We start from the raw sequence: 15,718 nt of genomic DNA, 5'->3' as shown, positions 1-15,718 counted from the left end.
TATGACGATATCTGAAATATAGATCTAAGCCTATTCAAGGGACAGGAAATGTGTTTCATCTTCTTTTCCATACAGCTAAGATTAGTCATCACAATAATCAGAATTTAATTGCCTTTTAATGTTTGGGTTATTATAATTATTGTAAATGTTGTTCTAGTTCTGATCATTTCTTCTGCTTCAGTTCATACAAGTCTTCCCATGTTTCTCTGAATTTCTTATAGTCATCACTTCTGAAAATTCAGTAGAATTCTCTTGTGTTGATATACCAAAATTTGTTCAGTTGTTACCGAGTTAATGAACACTCATTTTCTTTCTGGGGAAGCAAGGTGGCACAGTGGATAGAACACTGGCCCCGAAGTTGGGACCCTGGGCAAGTCAATTAACCCCAATTACCTTAAATATACAGGGCCATTTCCAGTCATCCTGATATCTATGTTGCCACTGAACCCAGATGGCTCTGGAGGAGAGATTGAAGTTGGTGACTTTGCACAGCCCTGCCTCACTTAACTCCAATTCACTACAAGTCATGACATCACCCTGATGTCATGGTCCTCTTCAAGGATGAAGGCCAAAACAAACAAACAAGTAAGTAGACAGATAGCTAAACGAATGACTAGATAGATGGATGGATGGATGGATGGATGGATGGATGGATAGATAGATAAATAAAAAGAATGAAGGACAAACAACAACATTTTCTTTCCAGTTTTTTGCTACCACAAAATTTATTATTAATTGCTTAGAAAACCCCAATGGAAAAGAAAAATGTTAGGTTTTCTCCTCATTACTAACATTTCATTATCATAGAACTATAGAATATTAAAATGTTATGAGAGCTTAGAGGTCATCTAGGCTAATTTTATTTATAGATGAAGAAACGATGGCCAAAAAGGAAAAAATAACTTGTCTTAAGTCACTCAACTAATTAGAGTCTGAACTTAACAGGGTTTACAGTCTGAATTTAACTGTTTGCTTTTGGAATGTATTATTTTTCTGTATCAGAAAACTGATGAATTCTTTTTTTTAAACTGATGAATTCTAACAAGTAAAGCAAAATGTACAGTTGCATTTAATTATAATTTGAAAATGTAAAAATATATAATATTTTTCCAAATTATCAGCCAAAATCATCTTTAGATATTATAGCATTATAACTCCAGCATTGCCTCCTCTCTACTTTACAGGTGGTATATATACTATTTTTTGTTTTGTTTTTGTTTTTTTTTTTTTGTGGGGCAATGAGGGTTAAGTGACTTGTCACACAGCTGGTACAAGTGTCTGAGGCTGGATTTGAACTCAGGTCCTCCTGAATCCAGGGCTGATGCCTTATCCACTGCGCTATCTAACTGTTCCCGGTAGATATACTATTAAAACAAGTGAAAAATACTAGAAGAAATGGGATTGGTTTAGCTCATACACATTTACCTTAGGTTTAGAATGATTCAATTACATGCTAAAAGAGAAAGCAACAGTAAACATCTGAAGAATATTCTGAGACAGATTTACTTTTTAGGGAATAAGTTCTGAGCAGACTACTTTACCAGGAAGATAGTTGCTGTGTAGGCCACTGTAGAGCTTTTCCTTGCATTGTTATAGTAGGTAATTCATTAGGCACACATGGTGTGTGTGATCATGTTTTCTATTTTTGTCATAGTGTTGAATTAAGGACATTAATTTTGGAGTCCTTGAACTATTTTTTTTTTTTTAATTTTAACAATGTATGAAATCACATCCTGGTTCTTGAGTAGAATATGAAAAGCAGATAAAAAGTAGAAATTGTGATAGAAAATAATGGACGTGGGTTTAAAAAAAATCTCACCTCTGATGAAAACTATTGTGGCCATGAGCATGCCAACCTCAGTTCCTTTATCTATACAATATGGCTAAATAATACCTGTAGGACCTAACCTGATGACGTTGTCACAGAGCTCAAATGCTTTGCAAACTTTGAAGTGGATGCATAACATATTTCTTTTTACTTTTTGGGGGGGATAGAAATGAGGGTTAAGTGACTTGCCCAGGGTCACACAGCTAGGAAGTGTCAAGTGTCTGAGGCTAGATTTGAACTCAGGTCCTCCTGAATCCAGAGCCAGTACTCTATCCACTGCGTCACCTAGCTGCCCCCCAGCATAACTTATTTCTGTGACATGCTTGCATTTCCTTTTATCCTACTTGTTTAAACAAATGAGGTATTTATTATGCTGGGCAAAAAAATATTTTAAAAATGGAAATAATATCTGCTCTCAAGGAGGTTATTTTTATGTTCTAACAGAGAAAAAAGAAATTAGAGTTCAAAGGAGACCTTATTCTGTTTTTTTGAGTTTTGTGGGGTTTTTTGGTGAGGCAATTGGGGTTAAGTGACTTCCCCAAGGTCACACAGTCAGTAAGTGTTAAGTGTCTGAGGCCAGATTTGAACTCAGGTCCTCCTGACTCCAGGGCCGGTGTTCTATCCACTGCACCACCTAGCTGCCCCTGATCTTATTCTGTCTATTGGGCTTCAGAGGAAAAAGCCTGCCTCAGAGCCAGTAGTTTTTTTGTTTTGTTTTGTTTTGTTTTGAGTGAGGCAATTGGGGTTAAGTGACTTGTCCAGGGTCACACAGCTAGTAAGTGTTTAGTGTCTGAGGTCAGATTTGAACTCAGGTACTCCTGACTCCAGGGCCGGTGCTCTATCCACAGAGCCAGTAGTTTTGGAAAGAGCCCCAAGACCTCAACATTCATGTTATATCTCTAAGTACTTTGCAGGAACATGGAGACAATCACGTAATGTCACGACATAGGAGGAGAGAACAGCTTGCAAATGTTGACTTACCATTTATAAGAATACTTACAGGTGGATTTGCACAAAGGGCAATAATTATCCACAAAGTACTTGATATTGGTTCTAGCCCTATAAGACTGTTGGTGATACTGAAACTGGTCCACCAACTTTCTATTGAGGCAGGATGAGAAGCAAACAGATCTCTTAGAGAGATCAGCAAGTAGTTCCCTAGCTACAGGGCATCTGAGTTCCCAACAGTTAGCCTGGATAAATGCCTAGGGGTATTCCTTGCTCTTATATTCCTACGTTCAAGAAGGCTATGGAAGTGCCAATGGAAATGTCTGTTCTGGGTATGGGACCAGCAAGTATAGAGACCAAGCCAAGGCCATAAGGAGGTGGGAGACCAATCAGGGGATGGGAAACACCAATTACAAGAGCGATTGTGCGTAGACTCAGTCGTATGCTACATCTTGATTCAGCCTACCATGATCTTCTTTAGACTTTAAGTGCACTATAGCAGTGAAGGCTTCTGGCTTCTGTTAGTTTTCCCTTCTATTCAGTAAAATATACCTTGACCCAGAAAGCATGGTTTAATGATATTGCTATTATTAATGAAATGGACAGGTTATTGTCTGTGGTATTAAACCTTGCATTTATTGCAATGAAGGGGGAAACAGAAGAGGTGTCGAGATGGGAAAGATATGTTGATATTATGTTCCAAGTTTTGTTGTAATTATTGTGAAATCTGGATACTAAGTAGCTCCTCCCTAAGAATGGGACTTAAAACTAAGTCAGAACACTTATGCCTGAGAGGTAGGTTACAAGGACAGAAGCACAAGAAAGGTCAAAAAAAGCTCTTCATTTGTTTTCATTAAATGTAACCTTATTATTTTTAAAAATTTATTTATTTAAGTTTTCAACTTTTGTTTAGATAAGATTTCCAATTTCAATTTTTTTCTCCCTCCCTCCCCTCCCTGCCCCCCCCCCCCCGGACAGCGGGTAATCTGATATATAACATTAAACATATTTCTGCATTAGTCATGTTATACAAGAAGAATCAGAGCAAGAAGGAAAAATCTCAAAAAAGAAAAACAACAGCACCAAAAACAAAAGAGATAGTATGGTCCAATCAGCATCCATATTCCACAGTTTCTTTTCTTTTTTTTTTTTTCTGGATTTAGAGAGCCTTTTTCATCATGAGTCTTTTGGAACTTTCTTGTACCATTGGATCAGTGAGAAGAATCTAGTCAGGGCGGCCAGGTGGCACAGTGGATAAAGCACTAGCCCTGGATTCAGGAGTACCTGAGTTCAAAACCAACCCCAGACACTTGACACTTACCAGCTGTGTGACCCTGGGCAAGTCACTTAACCCCCATTGCCCCGCAAAAAAAATCTAGTCTATCACAGTTGATCAACACACAATAGTTGTAACCTTATTTTTAAAGAATTATTTTTTATATCAAAGTTATTTTTTACCAATATGCCTCTCTGCCACAAAATAATGCTAATTTGTAGCATCACCCTTTTACTGAGGAGAGGGAAGTGTGTTTGTCATGTTTTCTGGGACCAAGATCAGATCTAATTATTAATGCATTATCTGTTATTGTAGCTCCTACATTGCATTAAGCATAAAAAAGTCTGGAAACAAGAACCTGTGGTGTGGAGGGGAGGAGGAGAGAGACAATAGGAAGAGAAGTATAGTTTGAGAATCAGCCCTTTGATAGGGGAAGTCTGGTAGTTAGAAGTAGACAAGAAAAGGGGAAATAGTGACTTAGATCCTATGAGGAACAAAGAGCCCCCTGAAAGATGGGAGTTCAGATGTCTATTTAGAGTTATAAAGTATAGAAACTAAATTAAAGACAAGGGCCATGATAGCAGGACAAGCAAGTAAAGGAACTACTTCAAACCAACTGAGAAAGAAAGGACAATTCTGTACAAAAGATAAATACTCCCTATAGGCCAGAAACATAAGACCTACAGAAAAAGAGAAGGTTTGGGCATGTCAAGTGGAAGCAGACAGCATGAAACCTAAGCAGAGAAGAGTCTTGGCCAGGCTGGAAAGGGGAAATTTTTCTATTTTTTTATTTTTAATAATTTTTATTTTTCTAATTTTTCTATTCTTAAGATAATCAAAACATAACTGAACTGGGGCAGCTAGGTGGCGCAGTGGATAGAGCACTGGCCCTGGATTCAGGAAGACCTGAGTTCAAATCTGGCCTCAGACACTTGACATTTAACTAGCTGTGTGACCCTGGGCAAGTCACTTAACCCCAATTGCCTCACCAAAAAAATCCAACAAAAAACGAAAACAAAAAAACCATAACTGAACCATTCTAGGCTTTGTCTAATTAGATTCCATCTGTGAATTAGGATGATGATAGAATTCTGAGAGAATATATGTATCATTTTCCTATATAAGAATATAAACAGCTTGTCTTATCTAGTCCTTTATTATTGCTCATTCATGCTTCCATGCTTATGTTTCTCTTCATTTCTGTGTTTTAACTCCAAAGTTTCTCTGCAGCTCTGGTCTTTTTTTTAAATCAGGAATGCTTGGAAATCCTATATTTCATTAAAGATCCATTTCCCACTATATGGTTTTACTAAATTTAGGTGATTAAGTCATTCTTACATGTAAGCCTGTATTCTTTGCCTTCTGGAATATCATATTCCAAAGTCTCAGCTCCTTTATGGTGGTGTATGATAAATTGTATGTGATCCTGACTGTAACTCTTTGATACATGAATTCTTTCTTTCTGACTACTTGCAGCGTTTTCCTTTGAACTAGAAATTCTGGATTTTGGCTCTAATGTTCCTGGAAATTTTCATTGAGGGGTTTATTTCAGGAAATGAGCAGCAGATTCTATTTCCACTTTGCTCTCTGGTTCTTAAAGGTCTGAGCAATTTACTGTTGAGATTTCATGAAACATGATATGTAGGCTTTTTGTTTTTGTCATGTCATTCAGGTAGTCCAGTGATTCTTAAAATTTTTTTTCTCAATCTGTTTTCTAGGTCACTTGTTCTTGCTGTGAGATACATTAAATTTTTTCTATTTTTTTTTCAGTCTTTTGACTTTCTTTTTCTTGTGTTTTAAGGAGTCAGTGACTTCTATTTGGTCCATCTTAATTTTCAGAAAGTTTGTTGCTTGTGCAAGGTTTATTCTTGTACAATTCCCCCCCCCCCAATTTTTCCTGCTATAGCTCTCATTTCTTTTCCCTTTTCCCCATAGTATTCTCATTTCATTGACAGAAACATTTTAACTCTTTAAAAAAAAATCCCAAACCCCTTACTTCATCTCTTCCAGGAATTTTGGTTGAATCTGTGCCCAAACTCTGTGTGTTTTTGTTTTGTTTTGTTTTGTTTGAAGCTTTGCTTGTAGATGTTTTAGAGTCAGTCTCTTCATGGGTTTGTGCCTTGAATATCCCTGCCACGTAATAACTCATTATAGTGGGCTTTTTTTTTTTTTTTTTGCTCATTCTTCCAGCCCACTTGACTTTGGACTTGATATAAGAGCTAAGTTGTACTGAATTTCTGGAGAAAATGGCTGGGCTGGACTTATTGATTTCTTGGGGATATCAAGTGCTGTGTTATTCCAGGATCTCAGGGACAGCTCAGGCTGGGGACCTGCAAGAGTAGTCTGTCCTTCAAAGTGGCCTGATCCAGAGCAAAATTTGATTGTTATTTCCCTGGCCTGAGCTCTGCAAGTTTCTGACCTGAATTTGGATCTGAGCAAATGTTGCTGGACTCTACCAGTTTCAGACAGCTGGGAAGCTGATGGTTTGGAATGGCAGGACTGTAGAGTCCCCTTTACTCTGATATTCTCTTTGGAGGAGAGAGTGAAGCTGGTGACTTTGCACAGCCCTGACTCATTTAGATCCAGTTCATTGCAAGTCATGACATCTGTCTGGTCCTCTTTGAGAACAAAGGACAAACAACCTACCCTGATTATTTGTAGACCAGACTGGGCTATGAGCTGAAACTAAGAGTCTGCTCTGCCCTTAAAATCTGAGCTACGCTGATGTTGATTGCTTCTGATTTTACTCCTCTTAGGTCCACTGTCCAGGGTCTCTCCTTCCCTCAGAATGCCACTTCTGTGTGTTGGTGCCCTCCTTGATCCACCCTGGATTTGTGACACAGAACTTGGTAGTGCGTGACATAGTTGACAGGTGTCAAGGTGCCCTGGTATGGCTCTGGGACCTCCTTCTGCAGTAGGTCACAGTTTCATACTGTGCTGTAGTGCTTTGTATGTGTCATGCTCTTGGTCAGATCCTATTCCCAGTGACCCCAGACCTCCTAGTCATATCTCTAATGCATCTTAAGATTTCAAAAATAACTTTAAAAAAAATTCCCAATCAGGATTTGGTCCGGTGCATTTTCTTCTCTTCTTCTTCTTCTTCTTCTTCTTCTTCTTCTTCTTCTTCTTCTTCTTCTTCTTCTTCTTCTTTGCAGGGCAATGGGGGTTAAGTGACTTGCCCAGGGTCACACAGCTAGTAAGTGTCAAGTGTCTGAGGCCAGATTTGAACTCAGGTACTCCTGAATTCAGGGCCAGTGCTCTATCCACTGTGCCACCTAGGTGCCCCCGGTGCATTTTCTAGATCTCTTTGGAGGAGTTTGTTGGGGAGCTTGGCTATATTGCTTCCTGCTACTCTGTTATCTTGTCTCTGCCTCTGGCACAGTGGATAAAACACTGGGCCTGGAGTTAGGAGGACCTGAGTTCAACTCTCACCTCAGACACTTACTAGCTGTGTGTGTGTGTGTGTGTGTGTGTGTGTGTGTGTGTGTGTGTGTGACCCTGGGCAAGTTACTTTACCCCAATTGACTTAAACATCTGGGGCCATCTACTTTTCTTTTACTTAGTTGTAGCTGGTGTCTGTATGTATACACATTTATACACACACACACACACACACACACACACACACATATACTTTTAGGATAGACTTTCTTCACTCCAAATCTCTTTGTATATTTCTTTGAATGTTTTATACTTTTTGTTCTTTATAGCACAATAGTATTCAACTAATTTATCTACAAAAATTTGTTTAATTATTCCTACAATCAGTGAATACATAGTTTGTTTCCAATATTTTTAATGTTATAATTAGAGCTATATCTCTCTCCATTCTTTGAAGAGATTGGAGTCTATGGTATGGAATATTTTATATACCATCAGATAATTGATATGCTTATTGATTTTGCTGAATGCTTTTAAGATATTTGTTACAAGGGATAGATTGCTGGGTAGGGGAAAGGAAGAGAAATATTTGGAAGTTGATGTAACAATAAAAGACAATGTAAGAGTTGGTTTGAGGACCTCACATTTGGCTAAGATCTGTGTAACGATTGGAATGACGCCACCTGCTGGAGACTTGCTGTAGAAAATTTCCCCCATGAAAGGAGGGCAAGAATATGCGTCTTTTCTTTGGCATCAGGAAGTGATGTTTGCTAGTGGGAGGAAGAAGGAAGAGCCGGGCACTCTGACTTGCTCTCTTTTCCTGAGGACGCTGGTGGAGAAGGGAGCTAGAAATGCGCTCTCCCTTTAATAGATAGGAATCTAGGCCTTTTTTTCTCTCTTTACCAAATTCTTATTCTCTTTAATAAATGCTTAAAGGTCTAACTCTTGCTAAAGCTTATAATTTATTGGCGACCTCTCATTAGATATTTTAGATAGTTTAGCTAGAATTTTAGCCCTTAATATTAGAAAGCCCCGGGCTCTGGGCTGGCACCCATCCCCCTCCACTTCAGTGGCAAGCTAAGAAGCCCTGTCGGCCTTGGAGCCTTGGGGTGGCCGGCTGTCAGGAAAGCCCTAGCTCCTTCCACCCTAAGGGGATATGCCCTGGAGAGCCCTGGCTTGCCCTGGCCAGCCCCAGGCACATCCTGTTGGGAGGCCTGGGGCACACAGCAGGCTCCCTCAAGCCCTGAGTGTGGTATGCAGGGCTCCCTGGAGCCTCAAGCCTAGGCCCTGGGAGTGCCTATGAAGTAGCTTGGTGTGCAAGGGCACAGCCTAGCCAGAGGTTCCTGTGAGAGAGAGAAGGGTTTTATAGACTGGGGAGGTGGCTGACAGTGAAAGGGAGGACTGAGAAAGGAGACAGCTTAAGGGCAGGTGGCTGTCTGTTAGTGGAAGCTGAGACTGAAGGTGAGAGGAAGAGGGTAGATGAGAGCCGGAGATGAATGGTCAGAGGGAGGTGTGGCTGCAGTGGCAAAAACAGACAACACACCCACAGGTGAGAGATGAGGGAGGAGATTTCACTGTAGCAAGGAGAAAGTTAAATGCAGTCAGGTGGTATTGTCCTATTTTTCTTTATCTCTAAGTTTATTCTTATCAATAAACCCTGTTTTGTGTTCAATTGAAAGGAGGTTTTTTAATCTTTTTTCTTCTCAGTCTGGGTCTAGTTTATAATTTTTCAAATTAGCCAGCCAGAAGTTTACAGATTAGAAGTAGTTAATATTTTTTCAACATTAATAAAAACTAGGTTAAAAATAATGCTGCCATGAATATTCTTATATCTCCCATATCTTGGACAACACAAGCCCTCCTGGGCTTGAGTTCATATGTAACAGGAATAGCACATTATTAGTATTTCATATATCACAACTTGTTCAGCCATTCCCCAATTGACAGGCAACCCCTCAGTTTCCAATTCTTTGTCACCACAAAGAGAATTGCTATAAATATTTTAGAATATATAGGTTCTTTTCCTTTTTCGCCTAATCATCTTTGGAAACAAACCCAATAGTGGTATTGCTGGGTAAAAGGGTATAGGCAGTTTAATAGTTCTCTGGGCATAATTTCTTTTTTTTTTTGCAGGGCAGTTGGGGTTAAGTGACTTGCCCAGGGTCACACAGCTAGTAAGTGTTAAGTGTCTGAGGCTGGATTTGAACTCAGGTACTCCTAAATCCAGGGCTGGTGCTCTATCCATTGTGCCACCTAGCTGCCCCCTGGGCATAATATTTTTAAATTAAGGCATGTATATTTTTCTTTAGACATAATATTGCACACTTAATAAACTATAGACACTACAACTTATATGCACTCGGAAAACAAAAAATTCGTGTGACTTGCATTATTATGATATTCACTTTATTGAAGTGGTTTGGAACCAAATCTGCAGGATCTCCAAGGTATGGCTGTGCTTGTTGGTCTCTGTGACTGGGGGTTGTGTCAAAGAATACTGGCTTCTGAGCATGTGAAGGATAGACTCTTGTGGAGGAAGGTTTTTGGGTTTTAAAAGAAGTGAGATGATAGGGGGCAGCTAGGTGGCACAATGGATAAAGCACCGGCCCTGGATTCAGCAGTACCTGAGTTCAAGTCCGGCCTCAGACACTTGACACTTACTAACCGTGTGACCCTGGGCAAGTCACTTAACCCCCATTGCCCCACACACACAAAAAATAAAGAAGTGAGATGAAAATCTCCACCTCCTTTGCGGCCATGGGTCGTCATACATATCTGTTGGGGAGCTCTCTGGTAATTTCCTTGTATTAACTCGCTGATCCACAACTAGTAAAGGTTGAAAACTTCTAAAGTTAACTTGGGTCTAGATATTCAGTTAATTGCTCTGCTAAGAGAAACTCAGGCAAGTAATAACATAGAATCAGTAAAAAAGCATTTAACCATGACAGAAATGAAAACATTCTCAGCTCTCATTCCAAAAATAGTTTCCTCTTCTCTTCTTCCTCAGCATAATCTAGAAAGGGAGCTCCCTCCCACCTCTTGAAGTTCTTGCCTGAAAACTGGGGGAAACAGGGCACAATCTCTCTAACCTAGGGCAATCCCACATGAGACCCATCTGTCCACTTCATGAGTCAGGATCTAGTTAATCTGGTCTGCCCCAATTTGTTGCTGGCTTCCCACAGCTGGTAGCTGTTCCTCATGACTTTTCCTCCAGCTGCAACTCTTCAAAGCCTTTATGAGGCATTGGAACACTGAGTTTCCACAGCTCTGCTGACTCACATTCATATTTAATGCAACTTGGGCACTTAGGTGGTGCAGTGGATAGAGTGCGTAGAGTCAAGAAGACTTATCTTTCTGAGTTCAAATCTGGCCTCAGACACTTACTAGCTGTGTGACCCTGGGCAAGTCACTCAGTTCCTTATCTGTAAAATGAGCTGGAGAACTAAATGACGAAGCACTCCATTGTCTTTGCCAAGAAAACCCCAAATGGGGTCACAAAGAATTGGACCTGACTAAATAACAATTATTCATCAAATTAGTTCCAAAATTGTCTCTCTTGTTTGCATTTCCCCTGAACCTCTTTCTGTTCTGTGAAATTCATTTTAATGCTTCAATGATTTATGAATCATTCATTTTTCTCATATCACTATTGTCCTTTTTTTTTTTGTGAGGCAATTGGGGTTAAGTGACTTTCCTAGGGTCACATGGCTAGTAAGTGTCAAGTGTCTGATGCTGGATTTGAACTCAGGTCCTCCCGAATCCAGGGCCAGTGTTCTATCCACTGGGCCACCTAGCTTCCCCAAACCTAGGTTGTTTTCTTTTTGTTTGTTGGTGTGGTTTTTGGTTTTGGGGTTTTTTGAGGGTTTTTTTTAAGTGACTTGCCCAAGGTCACACAGCTAGTAAGTGTCTGAGGCCATTGCATCACTATTGTCACAAAATTTTTAAAAACCTTCCCTAGTCACTATAAGTATTATCAAACAAAACGAACAGATCCATACTTTTGCCACATTTGAAAATGTATGTTTAATTCTTCACCTCTGGTTCGTGACCTCACTGTCAAAGGGCAGAAAACATGTTTCGTTATTACTCTCTTTGTGTGGGATAATTATGAATTTGAGTCAGATTAAACTCTGAGGATAGAGTCTGAAAGATACCCAGCCACCAGTATAGTTAGTCTCTTGCTTTGCCTAAAAGTTAATTACGTGTTAAATTCTCACTGTCTCCTTTAAGTTTTATTGATGAGATAATGGACTTGGGTCAGTTCTGTAAACTCTGGGGATGGGGTCTGGAAGATATCCAGTCCCCCAGTAATTTTATTACTTGTCAGTTCTACCAATTAGTATTATTTACTTTACTTCTGCTTAGTTCCCACATGCCAGCTACACCTTAGTTTATGGCCTGTAATAAAAATCGTGTCGCTGACTAGTCTGCTTACTCCCCTCTCACATGTCAGAATCCCAGTCCCTGTCATGGATTAATTGCAGTCAGATAAGGGAGTGATTTCTGCCTCCCTCTTTCTTTGGCATTCCTCAGATTTGTTACCCCCTCCCCCTTTCCCCTTTGTTCTTGGACATGTCTCCATACATGGATCACGAGCTAAGCACGCACCCTGGGTGAGACAGGATTGGATGTTAGATTGTGAGCTCACCCACCCTAAGTGCACGTGGGGACATTCCTCCTCAAGATTACTATAAAAACCTAATGTCTGAATCTATTGGCGTGGCTTGATCTCAGGATTGAGTTTGCCCGTCCTTGCAAGGATGTAATAAACCTGTCTTTGCTTGACTTGGTGGTCTCCTCGAGTTATTTGGGTAAATTGAGGCAGTTTGTCCCAAACATCTTCAAGAGTAATGGTTGGTTATAGCACTGATCAGAATTCTTAAATCTTTCAAAGCTGTTTTTCTTCACAATATTTTATTTGTTGTATAAATTGTTCACTTGATTCAGATCACTTCATTCTGCATCAGTTCATACAAGTTTTCCATGGGTTCTCGAATGTTTATTTCATAATTTCTCATAGAGTAATAACATTCCTTACATGCATATACTATAATTTGTTTATCTATTTCCCAATTGATTGGTATCTCCTTTGCTTCTAGTTCTTTGCTATAATAGACAAGTGTGGCTTTAAATATTTTTGTACACGAGTCCTTTCTCTTTTTCTTCTAACTCTTTGGGGGTGTAAATCTACTAGTGGTTGTTGTTGTTGTTTGTCCTTTATTCCTTTTTTTTTTTTTTTGCAGGGCAATGAGGGTTAAGTGATTTGCCCAGGGTCACACAGCTAGTAAGTGTCAAGTGTCTGAGGCTGTATTTGAACTCAGGTACTCCTGAATCCAGGGCTGGTGCTTTATCCACTGCACCACAAATATCTGAAAGTCTTTTTCATTAAAGTCTCATTTTTTCCTCTGAAAGATTAGGATGAGTTTTGCTGGGTAGGTGATTCTTGGTTGTAATCCCATTTCCTTTGCCCTTTGGAATATCATATTCCATGCCCTCCAGTCCTTTAATGTAGAAGCTGCTAGATCTTGTGCTATCCTGACTGGGACTCCACAGTACTTGAATTCTTTCTTGTTGGCAGCTTGCAATATTTTCTCCTTGATCTGAGAGCTCTGGAATTTGGCTATAATATTCCTACGAGTTTTCCTTTTGGGATCTCTTTCTGGAGGTGATTGGTGGATTCTTTCAATTTCTATTTTAGCTTCTGCTTCTAGAATTTCAGGGAAATTTTCCCTGAGAATATCTTGGAAGATGATGTCTAAGCTGTTTCCTTGATCATGGTTTTCAGGTAGACCAATAATTTTCAAATTATCTCTCCTGTACCTATTTTCAGGTCAGCAGTTTTCCCCAGAAGATATTTCACATTGTCCTTTATTTTTTTATTCATTTGGATTTGCTTTATTGTGTCTTGGTTTCTCACAAAGTCACTGGCTTCAATTTGTTCAATCCTAATTCTTAGGCAATTATTTTCATCAGAGAGCTTTTCCATTTGGCTTTTCTCTTTCTATTTTTTCCTCTACCTCTCTAACTTTATCTTCAAAGTCCTTTTTGAGCACCTCTATGGCCTGAGACCAATTCATATTTTTCTTGGAAACTTTAGATATAGGGGCCCTGATGTTGACATCTTTCTCTGAGGGTGCCCCTTGGTCTTCCTTGTTACTGAAGAAACTTTCTATGGTCCTCACCTTTCTCTGTCTACTCATTTTGCCTTTCTTTTATTTGACTTTTAGCTCCTTAAAGTAGGACACTGTTTCCAGGCTGCAGTATCCCAAGCTTAAGAAGTCCCAAGTGGTATGATTTAAGGAGGATCAGGTTCTTCATTGGCCTGGCCTGTTTCCTGGTCCGTAGATGACCTCAGACCAACTTGCTAATCAACCAGCTTTGTGTGTTGTGGTTGTTAGCTCCTATGAGCCTGTGCCCTTCCCCAACCTGGGCCACTGCTACTCAAGCCTACCTCCTGGTTCTCAGCAGGGGTGAAAAATCCAAGTTCTGCCTCAGCACCAGCATAGACCCCTGTAGTCTCCCCCCTGCCCAGGGCTCATTTCTCTCACCAGACTGTGAGCTTAGTTCTAGATGACACTGGCACTTCAGCTGATTCAGAGGCTCTGGGGGTCTCCTTTTCTAGTGAGGCCTTCCTGGGACTGGATCTGTGTCAGGGTGACTGTGGGGTTGGGCTCAACTCCTGTATCAGCACAGCAGCTCCCTCCTTCTGACCTTCCCAGCCATTCTTGTTTAGAAAATGATTTCAGCACATTCTTCTGTGAGTTTTGCTGCTCTGGGCATTTTCCTATGGCATTATTTCAAGCTCAGTGATTTTAGAAAACCACGGATAGACTTGTACGAAATAATGAAGAGCAAAATTAGCAGAACCAAGAGGACATTGTATACAGTAATAGCAATACTGGGTTTTGTTGTTGTTGTTGTTTTTTAGGTGTTTTTTTGGTGAGGCAATTGGAGTTAAGTGACTTGCCCAGGGTCACACAGCTAGTAGGTATTAAGTGTCTGAGGCCGGATTTGAACTCAGGTCCTCCTGATTCCAGGGCTGCTGCTTTATTCACTGCACCACCTGGTTGCCTCTAGCAATATTATTTTAATTTTTTTGCTTGTTTGTTTGTTTGTTTGTTTTTTTGTGGTGCAATGATGGTTAAGTGACTTGCCCAGGGTCACACAGCTAGTAAGTGTCAAATGTCCAAGGCCAGATTTGAACTCAGGTCCTCCAGAATCCAGGGCCAGTGCTTTATTCACTGTGCCACCTAGCTGCCCCCAGCAATATTGATTTTTTTGTTTTTTGTTTTTTAGTGAGGCAATTGGGGTTAAGTGACTTGCCCAGGGTCAGACCACAGCTAGTGAGTGTTAAGTGTCTGAGGCCACATTTGAACTCAGGTACTCCTGACTCCAGGGCCAGTGCTCTATCCACTATGCCACCTAGCTGCCCCAATATTGTTTTAATAATAACTTTGAATGACCATTTTGACTCTTATAAATACCCACATTATTTACAAAGGACATATGAAGAAAGATACTATTTGCATCCCGAGAAAAAACTGTGAAGTAGAATATATGTGTAAAATAATTCTACACATATATGTATACATTCTATACAAACTAGTTTTTGTGGCAGGGACCTTCCAATCTTCTTAGGCCATTTGTGATGAATTTCTCATTGCACAATAGATTCTATTTCCACAGGTCCCAACTAGATTAATAGTAAATATTCCTACCTCACTGTCTATCAGCAGTCTCCAAATTATGCTTGTTTTGGTTCACCCAAACTAGCTTTCTTGATAGTATTCACATTCATACAAAAATAGAACTAAATATTAATAAGAAATTTAAATATGGTACCATCCAATAAATAGAACCAAATAAAGAAAAAGAAATAGATTTATATATTTTTTCTGATAAAAAGTATTTTATTGTTTTTTCCAGTTGCATATAAGGTGTAACGATTGGAATAACGCCACCTGCTGGATACTTACTGTAGAGGAGTTCTGCCCATGAAGGGACGGTCTTTGAGGGCAAGACCAGGAGTCAGGAAGTGACGCGGGCTAGTGGGAGGAGGAAGAGACTGGCGCTCAGTCTCGCGCTCTTTTCCTCTGGACTCTGGTGGAGAAGGGAGCTAGAAATGTGCTCTCCCTTTAATAGATAGAAATCTAGGCCTTTTTCTCTCTCTTTACCAAATTCTTATTCTCCTTAATAAATGCTTAAAAGTCTAACTCTTGCTAAAGCTTATAATTTATTGGCGACCACTCATTAGATATTTTAGACAGACTAGCTAGAATTTTAGC

The sequence above is a fragment of the Dromiciops gliroides genome, chromosome 1, assembly GCF_019393635.1.
Source record: "Dromiciops gliroides isolate mDroGli1 chromosome 1, mDroGli1.pri, whole genome shotgun sequence".
In the NCBI taxonomy this organism is placed as follows: domain Eukaryota; kingdom Metazoa; phylum Chordata; class Mammalia; order Microbiotheria; family Microbiotheriidae; genus Dromiciops; species Dromiciops gliroides.
Note: the sequence above shows the minus strand (reverse complement) of the source record.